This window comes from Eublepharis macularius, chromosome 3 (genome assembly GCF_028583425.1).
Source record: "Eublepharis macularius isolate TG4126 chromosome 3, MPM_Emac_v1.0, whole genome shotgun sequence".
In the NCBI taxonomy this organism is placed as follows: domain Eukaryota; kingdom Metazoa; phylum Chordata; class Lepidosauria; order Squamata; family Eublepharidae; genus Eublepharis; species Eublepharis macularius.
In genome coordinates, this window is record NC_072792.1 from 110,883,138 (window position 1) to 110,901,829 (window position 18,692).

The window sequence follows — 18,692 nt, forward strand, 5'->3', positions numbered from 1 at the left end:
CCCTGTCCCAGCTTCATCTCTTTAGTGGTGGGCTGTTCCCTTCAAATACAAAATACCAAAGATACGATTCTGATTATTAGAGATGGATAAACTTGTAAACGTTTGTAAATGTTTGGTTCTTTAATGTTCAAGAATATGCGCTTTATCCCTCACTGAGTTCCTGTTCCCAAAAGCTGAATTTGGATTATTCATTTATGCTAGTATGACATAGGTTTTGTTGCTTATTCTTTAACTGGTTAAAATATGCTATTTTACATGAAGTGTTCAGACTATCTTCTCTTTTCCTGTGTGAATGGGCCTCTCTTGTTTCTTTCTCTATGCCAAGATATATTTCTTCACCTTGGTATGCTTTTTTATGTCCATTCTACTCTATTTGTGGTGTCAGACAATGTTATTTCTATCATTCAAACTGAGTCTCTCCTTTCACTTAAGAATAAATGGTTTTTTGTTTTTTTGTTTGCTTATAACATTTCTATGCACCTTTCCACTCAATTCAGAGATCCCAAGGTAGCACAGGGAATTTCTCTTGTACAAGCCCAAGTTAAATGAATGGAACTTAATAAGGGCATTACAGAATGACTATGCTTTAGGATCACAGAAAAGTTTTGGCAACTATATTAGGTCACAAAGTGATTGTGCTTGATTTGAATGTAAAATGGGGACAAGCAACTGGTTCAAGTTTTCCCTTATTTCCAGAGAGCTTTATTACATGTCTTATAATATATAATAAAATATAATATTTACTCCAAGTTGTAAATGGGGACATTCAAAACTGTTGAAAAATGATTTGCCTTTTGAATGGAAAAAAGAAGCTGCCTTAATAAATGGTAATAATTTATGTACACAGCATTTTTCTTGATGTATTGATGATAACTGAATGAAATTCAGAAAGCCTCAGTTTTCCAAATAAGTGATAATAATTCAATCACATGAATACTAAATATGTTTTAAGCATGCTACACTATTCTTCTGCACCCTGGCCGTGCAGTTCATGCTGGGCAGCTATTATCACTATTCCATATTTTGCTAACAGCTAGCACAGTTTTGAGAATTTACATTCCATTACTGTCTAATGATCTAAAACTCAATTGCAATAATGGGAACCAATTGGGGACCTCTGACACAAATTCTACCATCACATTAGAAATTCATGGTATATCATAACACTTTCCATAAAATCAGACAGGAAGTTCTCTGCCACACAACTTTTGTCATGTGAGCATATGTTAATCTACATGAAATCTGAATAAATAACTTTGGAAAACATAGTCATCACTGAAGTGAAAATGACAATTGAGAACCCAAGATCTAAAAATGTAGGTCACAGACAGTGCCAAATTATCTCAGAAAAGTTCAGCTAAAATCTTCTAAAATTACCAGATTCAAAGTGACAACCATCTTTCATTGTATCACAAATAAAGCTTTAGAAAGTTCTGTTCCTCCACACATATACAGTCTCATAGGAGACCCCCCCAAAAAAGTCATGAGTCATAACAAAATGCATCTCTTTTATTCTGAAATGTCAGAAATACTCCATACCATTATAATGTGTGTGTGACCTGTACTTAGAGACTCCAGAGTAGACATGGGCATGATCTGAATTACGATTTCAAAAAAACCCCAATTTTGGCATTTGTGCCATTGTGACTCAGCTAATCGGTTCCGTCCACGGCAACTGATCCAGCAGTCGGGGGTTTGCTTGTTCGGGACTTGATCAGATATCTCGGTTTCTGTTCGGAATTGCAGACACTCTGGCACCAGTAATTTATTTCCAGGGCAACGGAGCCAGGGGAATGAGCTGTATTTGCCCTCCTTCTGTCGCCCTCGAAACATGAATGGAAGCCCAGCTTTCCTTGATTAGCAGGCTTCCTTCCAAACACGGAGCAGCAACCCAGGGGAGGGAGGGGGAAGGGGGTGTTCTGAAGCCATGGGCACAAAGGAAAGGCAAAAGGCAGCGTGGGAGGCTGGGAGGCCACCCGCGCCGTTTGTCTTTCCCCAGGACAAGGGGCGCACGGGCAAGCTGGCTGCCCCTTGTCTTGTGGGGCAGGTGAACAGTGTGGGCAGCTGCCGAGCCACTCGCACTGCCACCAGCTCCGCAGCACACCGGGACAGCCGGCTTGCTGCATGGGCAGGGGGGCGACCCAGGATCATGCGCGCACGCGCGCGTGTGCGTGCAAAAGCCTGGCTACGGTTGCTCTGGGCGCTGGCAACCGTAGATCTGGCCCTGGGAATGTCCCCTCCCTGAGGGGAGGCAACGAGCTCCCTCTACTCTAAGTGTGTGTGTGTGTGTGTGTGTGTGTGAATGTCCCCTCCCTCCCTGAAGGGAGGCAGCTCATCGCCGCCTCCCCCTGCCCGCTGGGCCTGGCGGCTGCTGCCACCAACCACCATTCCTATATTGCTGGAAACAGCGGGGTGCCCTCCCACTTTGGCCTTCCCGATTCCGGATCGGAAATGGACTTGATCGGTTAGAATCAGTGGCCTGGGTTCAGCAGCGGCCCGGATCCATGAACGGCTTAATTGGGGGGTTTTTTTGGATCGTGCCCATCTCTACTCCAGAGCCATGATACTAACTGAGTGGTTCAGGAGCCACGTGTGACTCTTCTGAGCCCAAGATAGAAGAAGCAAGCAAGCATGTTCTGGAGAGAAAATACAGGTACTGCTCCCATCCAGATTTGTGTAGTGGTTAAGAGCAGCAGGACTCTAATCTGGAGAACCGGGTTTGATTCCCTACTCCTCCACTTGAAGCCTGCTGGGTGACCTTGGGCCAGTCACAGCTTCTAGGAGCTCTCTCAGCCCCACTCACCTCACAGGGAGTTTTGTTGGGAGGATAATAATAACATACTTTGTAAACCCCTCTGAGTGGGTGTTAAGTCATTCTGGTGGTATATAAATCAAATGTTATTACTATATTTATTATTATTGTTGTTGTTGTTGTTGTTGTTGTTGTTGTTGTTGTTGTTGTTGTACAACTTACTGAGCATTTAGCTGGCCAGTAGTGCTGTGAACATTCAGCACCTTCTAAACTACCACACATTTGCAATATGCATTGCTTTGACTTCTATCCTATGCACCCAAATTAGGAAGTACATCTCTTTGTTACTTCTTTTGGGGTAACATGCACAGGATTACAGTCCTGGTGTCTATCCTGGCTCAGAAAGCTTTGAGTTTGCTGGCCTCTCAAGCCATCCAGCCCTTTCCTGCATGACAAAGAGGAAAGATAAAGGTAAAAGGAGCTATTCAGAAATTGGGATGATTTCATCATATATATGGGCCCAAGACAAAACTAATATTTTTAACACACAACCCAGAGTGTCAGGGATGACTATATCAAGCAAGTGGAGATTAAAGGGTTCTGTGTATGGGTATGGATCAACATATGCAGCTGAATGAGGTAATGGTATGGGGCACTCCACTGTTGAATACTAACTCATAAAACAAAATTCTTTGTCAATAGAAAACTTATCATAGAGAGAAATTCTAACCATCCAGTCTCCTGCCATGCTAGAGTTCCATATGAAAGGAATTTGAAGTGAACTACTAACACAGAAAAGCATGCAGAGTTGTGGAGAACTTGAATGCTGTCCTTCCCTTCAGACATACAAGAACTGGCTAAAGTCCAGCAGTGATGGGGTGAGATTAAGCAACATGATCAGACATACACAGGTTATTAAAAGATTATAAATATTTATTTTATATTATTAAATGTATCATTGTGTGCATGTGTTTGGTGGGGTTGAACATTTGGCATACTGTACGCATGTGTCTCTTTTAGGGGATGAAAAGTGTAAACATGGTTCTCTATGAGCCACAGAGTGAGTACCACTGTCCTACAGTCTAAGGGTGGTAAAGTATTTCAATTTTCTTCATCATGCTAGGGAGTTGCCCACACAAGTAGCAGATTTTTGACAGCAAAAAACAAGTGACTGGAGCATCATGTGGCACACTAAAGAGAGGAAATTCTGTTCAACTAAAACTAAGAAGCAACTTGATTCTTGTCCAGCAGGTTATTTTTCAGTAAAAGAAACACGTTTCATACTAAGAATTCATTTGTGGCTTTTGATGAAGCTGTGAGCCTTGCAAAACGGGACAATTTAGCCAGGCAAACCCGTTGCCAATCTCCCGCCAGGAGCAGCCAGAGAGTGTGGGTGCTCCCCTGTTTTCTTGATTTGACCCTCGGCATTTGTGAATAAAGCTTTGGATTGCAGCAGCGGTCTTTTGGCGTGTCGTTAGTGTGCCTTTGCCTTGGAGCAAAAAACAAGTGACTGGAGCATCATGTGGCACACTAAAATGTTTATATCCTGCCTTTCTGTGTGGTTCAAAGCAGCTTCAAAGTCATAGTTAAAAAATTAAAACAGTACAATTTAAAACAATAGAACAATAGAAATATCCTCTCCCTCTGAAGTATGCTTGTAGTCTATAACTTAGAGGAATAAAATGGCCTTTCAGCACCTCAGGGATCTCATTCCATAAAGTAGGAGCTATAATGGAAAAGGCACATGCACTGGTGATGTCAGTTGGGCCAACGTAAGTCAGGGGAGGGGAGACAATAGGCAGCAGTTCAATATAAAGAATATTACAGTAATCCAACTGTCAAGTTACTGTAACGTGGGTTAGAGTGGGCAGATAGCTAAGGCTAAGAAAGAGAAAAGTGGTGGACCAAGTTCTGATGACAAAAGGCACTCTTGGCCACTATGCCAACCTGCTTTTAAACAGTAATACTGGAACCATTAGCACCTCCAAGCTCTTAAACTGCTCTACTCCATTCAAGACAAGATGATCCAATCCCTCAAAAACATCACCTTTTCCAACCTCTGTCAAGCCTAGATTCAATTTTAGCTGGTTCTGCCATAACCACCTAACCACAGCTTCAAATCTCTCATTAAGAGCCAAGATAGAAGCATCTGGAGACCTCTCTCTCTGTCTCTCTCTCTCTCTCTCACACACACACACACACACAAACCTACCTTACAAGATTGTTGTGAAAATAAAATAGAGAAGAAAGAGGTAAGCTGCTTGGGTTCTCATCAGGGAGAAAAGTATATATACCTAAGAGCATGGGTGAGAGAATAGAACACTGTGGCACTCCACAGGAGAAATCCCACCCAGCTGGTTTTGCTCCTCCTCTGAAAAAAACTGTTCATGTCTGATCATATGAACAATACTATTACATTTATCCTATACTTTATTGCCTCATGGCTCAATATAAAGTCCATCAGACAAACAATTGAAACAGCAAGTAGATTAAATCTCGCTTCATAGTCACAGTAGTACCCATGACAAAATTATTCTAATGAATTTATGCTCAGAATAAATAAATGGGATTTATTCTGAATTGTTTTCTCAAACTAGGTCATCTTTTCTGTTGAAGCAATGTAGACCAAAATAGCCACCAAATGAAACACTATGACTTTCTGTACCTTTTACTTTTCTCTTTCCTTTCTCAAAGCCCTGAAAAGAATGGCTCATTATCTTTAAATTCTGATTCAACCTAGTGGGGAAAGTTGATACTTCCGTCAAAACTGCTATCAGGTTATATTTCATGAAGTTAATTCAAACTATATCCATATAGCAATAATAAAAATAATTGAAACTTTTATGGGTAATAAAAAGATACATTCAAAGATAAAAGCTAGGTTCCAGATTATCTATGGTCTTTTTGGCCAGTAATGTGCAATGTGGTATTACACTACTAAAAAAATACATGTTTGATATGGATTCTGTTTCATACTTTGTAGACATTAATGAATACATAAGGTTGAATGAGCAGCACATTATGGATATATGCTGCTCCTTAATTTTATTGATAGTCCTGTTACAGTATGCAATATCACAAAGGTCAGATGCAGAGAATAAGATGTTTGCAGCATTTGTGACAAAATGATTAAAATTATTGTGAAGTCTGAAAGCTTGCTTTAATGTCAAGAATAGCACCAGAGAACAAATAATACTAATTGAATTACAGTTCAAAAGTAATTGGAATTTGAGAGTAAACAACATTATTTAGTGCAAGTGACACTGTTTAGCCAGGAATGGTAAGCCTACTTCATTAATTAATAATCCATATGCTCAGATCTTTTTTAACAGGTGCTGGAGGCTGAAATATTTTGTTTATCAAGGGATAAATCTTTTCAGAATGGTTTACCTCTGTAAGCAAACAAAGAAAATGCATCAGTTCTATGATTCCTCTTTTAATTATAAATTACTATCAGTGTACCTATTTATTGCATCCATAAGGGACATGAATAGAAAGCAAATACAAATATGTGGTCATTATCTGGAACAACCAAAGAAACTGCAGTCATGCTATTTTTGAGGAGTTTCACAGATTTTTTTATTCACTACTCTGTCTTTTGAATTACAGATTAACTTGACAAAAGGAACATCTAAAATTCTTTTCCCCCAAAATTGCATTTAGCCGTCACTGAAGTTTCAATCTGCAAATCAAGTACCTAGCAATCAGTTTAACATCGATGTTTTCCAAGTCTGTTACGGAATATGAAAGTCATAAAGCAGTATAAGGATGTCTGAATCTGTCTGCAAAGAAGTTTAAGTTCACTTATTCATTTGCATTACTGAATATTTTAATGCTGGATGCTTTAACTGAAGGAGAGAATATCTTTGAGTTCATACAAGAGTAGTAATGCTAGCACCTGATACTGTAGTCTGGTCAATGATTATAGATGGAGACCGATTTAACAAATCTGCCCCTAGAGAAAGTTGTGAGGATATGATGCCTGTTTATTCATGTCTAGAACCTAAAAGTAAGACAAGGTATATGTTATGTCTGTAACCCCTACATCCATGTCATTGTTCTAAGGGATGCTAATTGCTAATACTGTGTTTTCATTTCATATTGCAAATGCTATATGCATCACTTTCGTTTCTCCCTCTCCCAGCCTGAGAACACAGCTGGGTAATCTCTTTCTTTGAAGCTCATCAAAATGACCTTGTAGCATCTGAAATGTTACCGTTTCTTTCTGTCTTGTCTAGCTGATGTATAAACTCCAGCAAAAGTTCCCAGACTTCTTCCCACTCAAAACTGGTGGGTTAGGGGGAGGGAAATGTTTGAGTATTTAGACTTGTACTTTCCTCAAGCCTCTATTTCTTTCAGGGAAGCTGTACTTCTTAGAGGCTTCCTTGCTTTTAAGTAAACCTATGGACATATATATATATGGAAATGATCTGATTTCTGAATAAAAAGCCATTTGACCAAGAACCTGTGTCTTGTTGCAATGGTTCGGGGATCTGTCTGCCTTATCCTGTCATCCATAGCCTGACTTATTGAAAGAAATCATCATTTTCTTCTGTACTTGTAACCTCTAGAGAATGGCTACAGGGTTCCAGCCGTTTGAGCCAGGAGACCCCACTTCCCACCCAGTCCTGCATCTGGGATCAGGTGCAGATGCTGGAAGAACTCCTATAGAACTGAGGGTGATCCCCAGGAGAGGGGTCACCCATCTTACATGAACTACTTTACCAACTCCTAGATAACAGGCACCCAGGAACTGGGAGAAAAAGGAGTGCTGTTTGGTCACTGCCTGAGTGAGATGGGAGCACTCAACATCTCCATGGTTTCGCAGTTGACCTCTACCCCGGAGGACAATTAGAGAATTGAGCCCATGGGAGACTTTTCCCTTGGAACATCCCAGACCACTTCCGAGAGAGGAGTGGAAAATATGGCCACAAGCACAGCAGATTTTGGGTGGGATGATGAACAGGGTCATTATGTAAGTCTCCCCTTGAAAAAGGTGAGTTATTTACCATGGGGGTTGGAGCCCCTCTGGACCTCCCTCCAGAAAGAGGCCCTGAGTCGTGAAAGGATTACCATCAATGGAAAAACATTTGCCAAGGGAGCTTGTTCCTCACCCGGAACTCCCCCGAGCCGACAGAAGGGATGGAGTTGAGAGGGGAAGATCATTTGGATTACCTCAGTGAACAGCTCCAGGTGATGAGATATGACTCATTGACATTAACAGGTGGTTGTTGTGGGTTTTCCGGGCTGTATTGCCGTGGTCTTGGCATTGTAGTTCCTGACGTTTCGCCAGCAGCTGTGGCTGGCATCTTCAGAGGTGTAGCACCAAAAGACAGAGATCTCTCAGTGTCACAGTGTGGAAAAGAGAAGAGATGTAGGTCATTTGTATCTACTCAGGAGGGGTGGGGTTGAGCTGAGTCATCCTGTAAGAGTTTCCCAGGGTGTGGAATGCTAATGGCGGGAGGCTTCACTGTATCCTGAGGAGGTTCTTTTGCATATGGATTGGTACTTGATGTGCTAATCTTCTCTGCAGGGCTATTGTCAGGGATAGAATGTTTTGTTAGCCTGGTGTTTTTCAGAACTGGCAACCATGCTCGGTTCATTCTTAAGGTTTCTTCTTTCCTGTTGAAGTTTTGCTTATGCTTGTGAATTTCAATGGCTTCCCTGTGCAGTCTGACAAAGTAGTTGGAAGTGTTGTCCAGTATTTTGGTGTCCTGGAATAAGATACTGTGCCCTGTTTGAGTTAGGCTATGTTCAGCCACTGCTGATTTTTCAGGTTGTCCAAGTCTGCAGTGTCTTTCATGTTCTTTTATTCTTGTCTGGATGCTACGCTTTGTGGTCCCGATGTCAACTTGTCCACAGCTGCAGGGTATACGGTATACTCCTGCAGAGGTGAGGGGGTCTCTACTGTCTTTTGCTGATCGTAGCATCTGTTGTATTTTTTGGGTGGGTCTGAATACTGCTTGAAGGTTATGCTTTTTCATAAGCTTTCCCATCTGATCAGTAATTCCTTTGATATATGGCAAAAACACTTTTCCTGTGGGAGACTGTTTTTCTTTGGTTGTTTGATTCATCCTGGGTTTGATTGCTCTTCGGATTTCATTTCTGGAGTAGCCATTTGCCTGAAGTGCGTGGTTTAGATGATTCATTTCCTCATTGAGAAAGTGCGGCTCACATATCCGTCTTGCACGATCCACTAATGTTTTCATTATGTCTCTTTTCTGTCGGGGATGGTGATTGGAGTTTTTGTGTAGGTACCGATCAGTGTGAGTTGGTTTCCTGTAGACCTTGTGACCTAACTGAAAGTTTGCTTTGCGGATGACCCAGGTATCCAGGAATGGGAGTTTTCCCTCACTTTCTTTCTCCATGGTGAATTGTATGTTCAGGTGGATGTTGTTGAGATGATTCAAAAACCCCATCAATTCTTCCTCCCCATGGCTCCAAATGATAAATGTATCATCCACAAACCGGAACCATACACTAGGTTTGTGGGGTGCTGATTCTAGAGCTGTTTTTTCAAAATGTTCCATGTAGAAGTTTGCTATAACTGGGCTGAGTGGGCTCCCCATGGCCACCCCATCCATCTGTTCATAGAATTCATTGTCCCATTGGAAGTAGCTGGTTGTCAGGCAATGGTGGAATAAGGCTGTTACATCCTCTGGGAAAATCTGATTAATAAGTGCAATAGTGTCTTTTACTGGAACCTTGGTAAACAGGGATACAACATCAAAACTGACAAGTATGTCTTGTGGATTGAGTTTCAGAGAACTGATTTTGTTGATGAAATCTGCTGAATCTTTGATGTAAGACGAGGTTTTCCCGATGTGGTCCTGCAGGAGATCTGCCAGATGTCTAGCTAATTCATATGTCGGTGAACCAATGGCACTCACAATGGGTCGGAGTGGGACTGAATCCTTATGTATTTTGGGGAGTCCATATAGTCTAGGTGGCTGTGCTTCAGTCTTGCATAGTTTTCTGTGCGTGTCGGGATGTAGTGAGGAATTCTTGATCAGGATTTACCCAGGGTTGGATGAGAAGTGCAGCAGATGCCCAACATACCCAAGTTCTGGGGGATTTACAAGTAACGGGTGACCCTGTATTACCCCCTGGAAATGCTGTAGTGTGTGGTGGATTTACAACTGACCCACTAAATTGGTGGGAAACGGGAGTTGTGAATGGGCCAAGCAACCAGGAATGGGGCCAGACACCGCAGCTACCTACACTACAGGAGGCGACAACACAATAGGTGTTGGAGGATGTAAAAATACAAGGGGACCTTGGATTAACCCCTGGCAACTGGCAAAGTCCCCAGGATTATATAAGCAATGAGGGTACCTACACCATGAATTGGAGTGTGGCTGGGCCATCAGTCCTGTTGAGGGGCCAGATGCCTCAACCAAGAAAGGTGGGAGACAGGTACCAGATCCTCGAGGCCTAAATGGCAATGAGGAGAAAAGAGCTGGAGCAAACCGCCCAGCTAGTAAATGAAATAATGAGTTTAACAGTGGGATCCGGTGCACAGCTACTGCCAGAGGAGCAGGGAACAGCACCACAGATTGGACAAGAACAAGGAAGTGCAGAAAGGGGGAGACGAATTTTAGTGATGCCAGAACATTTTATAGGAACTCAAGTGATTCCCTCAACTGCACAGTTTCCTATAGTTACAAGGATGGGAGGATCCATTCCACCTCATGCCGCAGTGACGGCCTCTAACATACCCTCTCGGGGAGAGGGAATGGGCCCAAGTGGAGCCCCACAGCCTTTGACCATACCTCCGATTGTGAGTGGTGCAGGGGCGCCAAGTGCCACAACGGGGATGAGAGTGTCAAGGAACCTACCAATTCAAGCTCAAGCAAGCACAGGGGCAACAGTTGCCGCCAGTGGGATGAGGGTGCCCCAACCAGGCCAACCACAAAGAATCCCCATAATTGTCCCAATGGGGGCAGGAGTACAAATAGGACACACCCAGGAGGGGGGGTCCTCAAATGAATGTCCCTCAAAGGATACAAATGGGACACATGCAAGGAGGGGCACCCAGTAAATATCCCGCAGAGAGCCCAGGGAATCCAAGCACAAGTTCTTCAACCACAGTATGGAGGGCTACCACAGGCTGCTCCAATGGACTATGGAGCAAATGGAGCCTACCAGATACCTTATATGGTGCTGGGACACTTCAACCACCCCCCTTTGGAATGGCCCCAATCCACCAGGTGGTGGGGCACCAGGGAGCAGGAGCTCTTGCAGGGGGGTTGCCGCAGGGTTGGTTCAAATTGGAAGCCACGTTTGATGGAAACCCCAAAAACTTGGGGTTTTTTATAGTACAAGCCATTGAGTTTTTTTGGGACTGGGGGCATTTGTTTCCTTCAGAGCACAGTTGAGTAAACCATCTAGGATCTTGACTGGAAGGGGCAGCAGCTGAATGGTATGTAACCTTGCATAACATGGGGACACCAGAACTGTATGACTTAAATGCCTTCATATATGTGCTACAAGCCCAATTTGAAGACCCAGTAGAGGGGGAAAGGGCTCAAACAAAGCTCAGAACCTTAAGACAGGGGCCCAGACCCATAAGAGAATATGCTGCCGAATTCAGGCAATTAGCAACCAAAACTCAGAACTATCATGAAGGAGTAAAAATTGAACTCTTTCAAAATGGTCTAAGTGCTGATTTACTAGACCATGCATTAATGCAAGATGATCCACAAACTTTGTTGGGGTGGATCCAACTAGCATGTGAGGTTTAAAATAGAACCCAAGTAGTGAAGCTTGTAATTTAATTTTAATTTAATTTAATTTATTATATTTATATTCCGCCCTCCCTGCTTTCTCAGGCTCAGGGCGGATAACAAATACAAACACCATTAAAAACATTTAAAAACATTAAATAATACATTTAAAACATTTAAAAACATTAAATATTACAGTTCATGCTGCATAGTGGTTCATACATGCCTCTGTGTTCGCATAGGGGCAATGGTTTAACCCCCCCCCCTTCATGGGAGGGGGGCACTGCCTGGTGCCAGCCATATGCCTGGCAGAATAGCTCTGTCTTACAGGCCCAGCGAAATGCAAGCAAATCTTGCCGGGCCCTTGTCTCGCAAGACTGAGCATTCCACCAGGTCGGGGCCAGGACCGAAAAGGCCCTGGCCCTGGTCGACACCAGGCAGGCCTCCCTAGGGCCAGGGACACTTAGAAGATGTTTTCCACCAGAGCGGAGAGTCCTCCGGGGCTCATATGGTGAGAGACGGTCCCTCAGATGTATCGGTCCCAGTCCGTGTAGGGCTTTGTAGGTTAACACCGAAACCTTGAACCTGATTCGGTACTCCACTGGCAGCCAATGCAGCTGGCGTAGCACCGGTGTAATATGCTCCCACACCGGTGCTCCAGCAATGGCCCGTGCTGCTGCATTCTGTACCAGCTGTAACCACCGGATCAGGCCCATGGGAAGCCCAGCATAGAGCACGTTACAGTAATCCAACCTAGAGGTGACCATTGCTTGGACCTCTGTAGTCAAGTCATGGGGAGACAAATAAGGGGCAAGCTGCCTGGCCTGCTGAAGCTAATAAAAGGAAGACCTGGCAACTGCAGTGATCTGCAGTAAGAATGCAACATCAGGCAGGGACAAGGAGACCCACCACTGCAGACAGGAATCACATCCTGCTGGGTTCAAAAGCCCCTATCTCAGTGCTTAGAAGAGAAGCATGATGGAGACAGGGACTATGTCTAAATTGTGGGGGCATGGGACATTTTGCAGCACAATGCCCCGGAAAGCCGGCGCAGGGGGGAAAGAGCCAAGCCTTAACCAAACCTGCAGGCCCCCCTAAACCACCGGGTCGGACCCGGAGTGTGAAACATGGGAAACCAGAGACCAGCTTGGATGCCGATGAGGGCCCTGGATATACCGAGGAACCCACACAAAAAGAAGCAGAGGAGCATTCCACCTCGCTGTTGAGAAACGAGACAGACCTGCCATAAAAAGGCCCCATCAGCAGGTTCAAAAGTAATATGAACCACCAAAGGTCAGAAAGAGGGGCCATACTGTTTCTGCCCGTGACATTATTAAATCCGAAAAAGGGAACCCATGTGCAGGTGCAAGCTTTAATAGACTCCAGATGTTCATGGGATTTAATACCGCCAGCTTTAGTTAATGGACTGGGCTTAGAAATAACCGAACTCAAAGACCCTATAGTATTTGGGGAAAAAATGAGTCTAATATGCACCCCACACAGCATAAAACAGCACCCACTCCTACGGGCATGGGAGACCATTGGGAGAATTGGACACATATACTCAGTGATGTAGCCAAATACCCCTTGGTACTGGTAAGTTGGTGGCTATGGGATCATGACCTGTACATCAAATGGTCCACCAGGATGGTGGTCTTTAAAGGTGATCACTGTGCAAAGCATGCATGGACTAAAGTGTGGGGTAAGGAGGCACCCTCCTCATTAGAGACTGTACTGTTAACCACAGAAGAGGAAGGAGTCATTCCCTCTGAGTACCAAGATTTGAAACAAGTGTTTGATTAAAAAGAAGCTAATGAGCTCCCCCCATAGAAAAACCACTGTGCTATTGAACTTATTCCAGGGGGAAAGTTGCTTAAAGGTAAATTGTACTCAATGAGCGCAGCTGAAAGAAAAGAACTCAGAGAGTTCATTGATAAAAGCTTGGAGAGGGGATTCATCCACCCCACTAGCTCTGCCCATGCGGTGCCTGTGTTGTTTCGGGAAAAAAAGGATGGAGGGTTGAGACTGTGCACTGATTACCGAGGAATAAATGCTGTATCTATGTCAAATGCATACCCTCTTCCCTTGATTAGAGATTTGCTCAGTATGGTGGTGCAAGGTAAAATCTTTTCAAAACTGGACTTAAAAGATGCTTATTTCCGAGTGAGTATAAGGGAGGGGGACGAGTGGAAGACCGCATTCAATACCCCCACCCAGGCCAGTTCAAATACCTCATCATGCCTTTTGGCCTACAGGGGGCGCCAGGTGTGTTCATGAAGCTAATCAATGAGGTGCTGCATGAATACCTGTACAAAGGTGTAGTTGCTTATCTGGATGACGTGTTGATTTATTCTGCTGATAAAGAATCACATGTGGAATTAGTCAGAAAGGTACTGACCGCTCTAAAGAAACACAAACTGCCAGTGAAATTGTCTAAATGTGAATTTCATAAAGAAGAGCTGGAATTTTTGGGGTACTGAATCTCTCATCAAGGACTGAAAATGGACCCGGCAAAAATCCAAGCTGTAGTGGGTTGGGAGGCCCCCCAAACAAGGAGACAATTGCAGTCGTTTCTAGGGTTTGCTAACTTTTACAGACCCTTCATAAAGAGCTTTGCTCAAATTGCCCTCCCCTTAACAGACTTGTTAAAAACGAAGGGGAAAGGGCTGCAAGGAAAAAAAACCCTAGTACTAAATTTAATTGGACGGCATAGTGCCAAGAGGCTTTTGAGAACCTAAAAAAGCTGTTTATTTCTGAACCGGTTCTACAGCACCCTGATGATAACCGAAAATTCGTACTCCAAGTAGATGCTAGCGACATGGCAGTGGGTGGAGTGCTCTTACAGTCCAATGATGAGGGGAAACTGCACCCCTGCGCATACATTTCTCTGAGACTGAATGCAATTGGAGCGTGTGGGAAAAAGAATTGTTTGCGTAAAACTAGCCCTTGAAACCTGGAGACAGGGGGCTAAAGTGCCTTTTGAAGTATGGACTGATCATAAAAACTTAGAGGCACTACGCACCCCTGGAGGCTGAATGCCAAATAATTAAGGTGGGTGGAATTCTTCTCTAAATTCAACTTCACATTGAAATACCTCGCTGGGCGGTCGAATTTCTTAGTGGATACCCTTTTGCGCATGCCCCAACATGACAGCAAGAGGGAGGAGATAATTGATACAGTTTTCTCACGAGCTCAATTGGGAGGAGCGATGACAACATATAGCCAAGCTGCAAAAATGCAGAGCAGCCCGAAACCTGATCTCTCAGAGTGGGGAGAGAGAGTAAAAGTGGAAACTGCAAAGGAGGGGGAATATGTGCCCAAAGCCTAACTGAAACAGGAGGGGGATGGCCACTGGTACAACAGAAGCAAACTTTATATCCCAATCAGCTTAAGAAAGGAAATCTTGCACCAATGTCATGATGAAAAACTGCTAGACAGTTTGGATATCTCAAAACATTACACTTAGTACAAAGACAATTTTTGTGCCCAGCAATGAGAAAGGATATATCTCAATACATATCCTCCTGCCCAGTGTGTATAATGGGAAAATCAAGGAAGTGGAAACCTCTTGGACTCTTACAACCATTGGAAACTCCTCCTAGACCATGGGCTGTGATTTCAATGGACTTTATTACTGATCTTCCCCCCTCAAAAGGACACACAGTCATTTTAGTAGTGGTGGATCTCTTTCAAAACAGGCTCATTTTATTCCTTATACTACAATTCCTACAGCTAAGAAACTAGCCAGCCTGTTCCTGAAGCATACAGTAAAACTACACTCATTTCCTAACAAGGTAATATCTGACAAAGGTCCACAGTTCATTTCCAACTTCTGGCGGGAGCTCCTTAAACTAGCAGGGATTGAACAAGGAATTAGCTCCGCCTATCATCCCCAAAGCGATGGACAATCCGAATGCACAAATCAAGTGCTTGAACAGTTTCTAAGATGCTACATTAACTACCAACAAGATGGTTGGTTGGATTTTCTTGATTTTGCCGAATATGCGTATAACAACTCAATACATTCCTCAACAGGTGCCACACCATTTAAAATAGTATATGGATATGAAGGAAACACCTTGCCTTTCTCCACAACCCCTGACTTCTCACAGGGAGGAGACCTGGAGGAATGGTGGACTAATTTAACTTCCCAATGGGGAATCATTCAAAAGACTTTGGACAAAGCCAAAGAGGATTATTAAAAATTTGATGACAAAAAGCACTCAGAGCAATAGGAACTAAAACCAGGAGATGTTGTATACATCTCCACCAAAAACATAGAAGGGGAGCAACCTAGTAAAAAGCTCGGATGGAGATATCTAGGCCCTTTTCCTGTAAAGAAGATAATCAGTGATGTGACTGTAGAAATTGAACTTCCAAAGAACTTAAAACAAATCCACCCAGTGTTCCACTTCAGTCTTTTAAAAAGGACTCCCCCACCTGATCCGTGGCATCCAGAAAGGGGCCCCCCATATCCAATGCTAGTGAATGAACATATTCACTATGAAGTGGAAGGAATCCTAGACACTAAAATTAAGCACAACAAGCTCTTCTACCTGGTCAGGTGGATCGACTTTGATGAATTGTACAGGGAATGGGTAGAGCAGTCCCATATGAATGCACCCAGACTGATTTCAAACTTCCATAAACGTTATCCTGACAAACCTGTTCCTTAAGGAGAGGGGCCATCTTTAGGGGGGCAGAATGTCATGTCTGTAACCCCTACATCTATGTCATTGTTCTAGGGGATGCTAATTGCTAATACTGTGTTTTCATTTCATATTGCAAATGCTATATGCATCACTTTCATTTCTCCCTCTCCCAGCCTGAGAACACAGCTGGGTAATCTCTTTCTTTGAAGTTCACCAAAATGACCTTGTAGCATCTGAAATGTTACTGTTTCTTTCTGTCTTGTCTAGCTGATGTATAAACTCCAGCAAAAGTTCCCAGACTTCTTCCCGCTCAAAACTGGTGGGTTAGGGAGGAGGGAAATGTTTGAGTGTTTAGACTTGTACTTTCCTCAAGCCTCTATTTCTTTCAGGGAAGCTGTACTTCTTCTTCTTCTTCTTCTTCCTCCTCTTCCTCTTCCTCTTCCTCTTCCTCTTCCTCTTCCTCTTCCTCTTACTATTATGTATTGTAATTTATTACTATTGTAATTTATTATATTATTTATTATACTATTTCAGTTACATTTCCTGAAACTTCAGTATGGAGTACTGGCTAGATCTAGGTGATCCATGTTCAATTCCCCACTCTGCCATGGAAGCTTTCTGAGTGACCTTAGGCAAGTCACATACTCTTGTACTAACCTACCGTACACATTGTTGTGAGGAAAAAAATTGAGAGGAGAATGATGCAAGCTGCTTTGAGTTCCCACTAGGGAACTCACCAACCTCATAGCTCAGTGTGCTTACAGTATTATTTCATTGGGGCGGTATCCCTGTGTTCTCCATAGGTTAATTCTGAAGGCATCATTTGTCCCTATTTGTTTTCCTATAATGATATGTTTTTAAATACCTTTTGTTTTACAATCAGTAATTATTCTTTAAAAGAAATTAAACACTTGCATGTAAAAACATGCTGCATTTGGATTTTAATTAGTTGTACTCTCAAGCAGAGATACTGGATACTGTTCTAAACATATGATGATTTAATGCAGGCCTGAAGCTCATCTGCTTTACTTCCTCACTGAATATAGCAGGAAGTGTTTGTCAAAGTATCTAGATAATAAAAAAATACAATGGTGACTCCTCCCATAGTTATTTCATAGCAAACACGGCATTGTGTAGTCTAAAGCTTCTCATGCAGTCTTGTGAAACATGATACAAACAAAGCCATCTGATACTATAAGTCTATACACTGACTTGTCAAATATTAGCTTTTGCTGTCTTTCTACCAATGTAGCAAATTGGCTGGTCAGCAGTTGACATACTTAATGGTAATTGCAGCTGTAGGAAAATGTGTATGCCTTAGGCATTTTTCCAGAGGAGTTAGCCATATTAGTCTGTAGTAGAAAAATAGTAGAATCCGGTAGCACCTTTAAGGCTAACCAACTTTATTGTAGCGTAAGCTTTTGAGAGCCACAGCTGTCTTCATCAGATGTGTTAGGTATTTTTGTTTCCTTTATAAACCATACATACAGCCATTTTCTTCATTGTCTGTGTAGCTGCTTCAGCTTTCAGGAATAGTATTGCCAAGTGTCTAGTTTCCCCCTGGACCATTCATTTTTTAATTGGACTGTCTGGGGGAAAGTGGTTAAAATACGGAACATATAAATGTCTGGTATTTTTGTGCATGGGGGAGGAGTGGCTGGCTACTGGCCTGAAGCAGCAGGCAGCAGTACCAGGCATCATCTCTGCCCACTGCCCTATACTGTCCTGGGGGAGTGGGTGGTTGGCCCACCTAGCCTCCTGCACAACCTGTGCCACCTCCCCCCTAGTTCCATCTGCTCACCTGCCTGAGCACTGTAGGAGCGACTAGTTGGCTCAGCCTCTTCCTGTCTGCTTGAGAAGTTGCAGGCTTGCTTACCTGCTTGGGAAGCAACAGGCCCACCAGTGCACCAGAGAAGTGTCCAGCCTCCTCCCACACACCTGGGAAGCAGTAGGCACACTCACCTACCTGAGCGCTGCAGGAGCAACCAGTTGGCCCAGGCTCCTCTCACATGTCTAGGAAGTGGCAGGCTAACTTGCCCATCTGTCACTCCAGAGTGACATCATCATGCTGGGCCCAAGAGCATGCACGCAAAAAATTCCAGAAGCTGGTTTCATTTTTAATGCAATCTGGCAACCCTATCAGGAAGACTTTGTGCTTCCTGATAAATCTGTAAAAACAGATGCCTGAAAGTGCATCAGTGGTTGCCAGAACAACTGTTGATTAAAAGAGAATGGAGTCCTTTCTGAAGAGTAGTTCAGAGGCATTAAGCAAATTACCTTTATTGTATAAAGGAGGGGAAATTCTCCATACTTCCGGTTTGTGCTGCCTCCACCTTTCTGATTTCTAGAGTGTAAATCATTACCTCCATTGCAAATAGCAAACCGGTGTTCTAGAGATTATCTGGACTAGGATGTTCCTGTCCTCTTTATTTTTGGTTTTGCAACTCCCATGATTATCCTGAAGATGTTGGCCAATGGCCAATTTTGAAATACTGAGCATTTTATCTTGTGAAGAGTTATGCCTGTGACAGACAGACAGACAGACGGATACACATATTCACC

General features: G+C 43.3%; 1 long non-coding RNA gene across 2 annotated transcripts in view; it reads right to left on the reverse strand.

Moving 5' to 3' along the window:
* LOC129325796 (uncharacterized) overlaps positions 1-18,368 on the reverse strand; it is a 70,187-nt gene extending 51,819 nt beyond the window's left edge. For both annotated transcript variants that reach the window (XR_008596673.1, XR_008596674.1), the window contains exon 1: positions 18,097-18,368. This is a non-coding gene — a long non-coding RNA (uncharacterized LOC129325796). The remainder of the gene's footprint in view (positions 1-18,096) is intronic.
* Between the last annotated feature and the right edge of the window lie 324 nt (positions 18,369-18,692).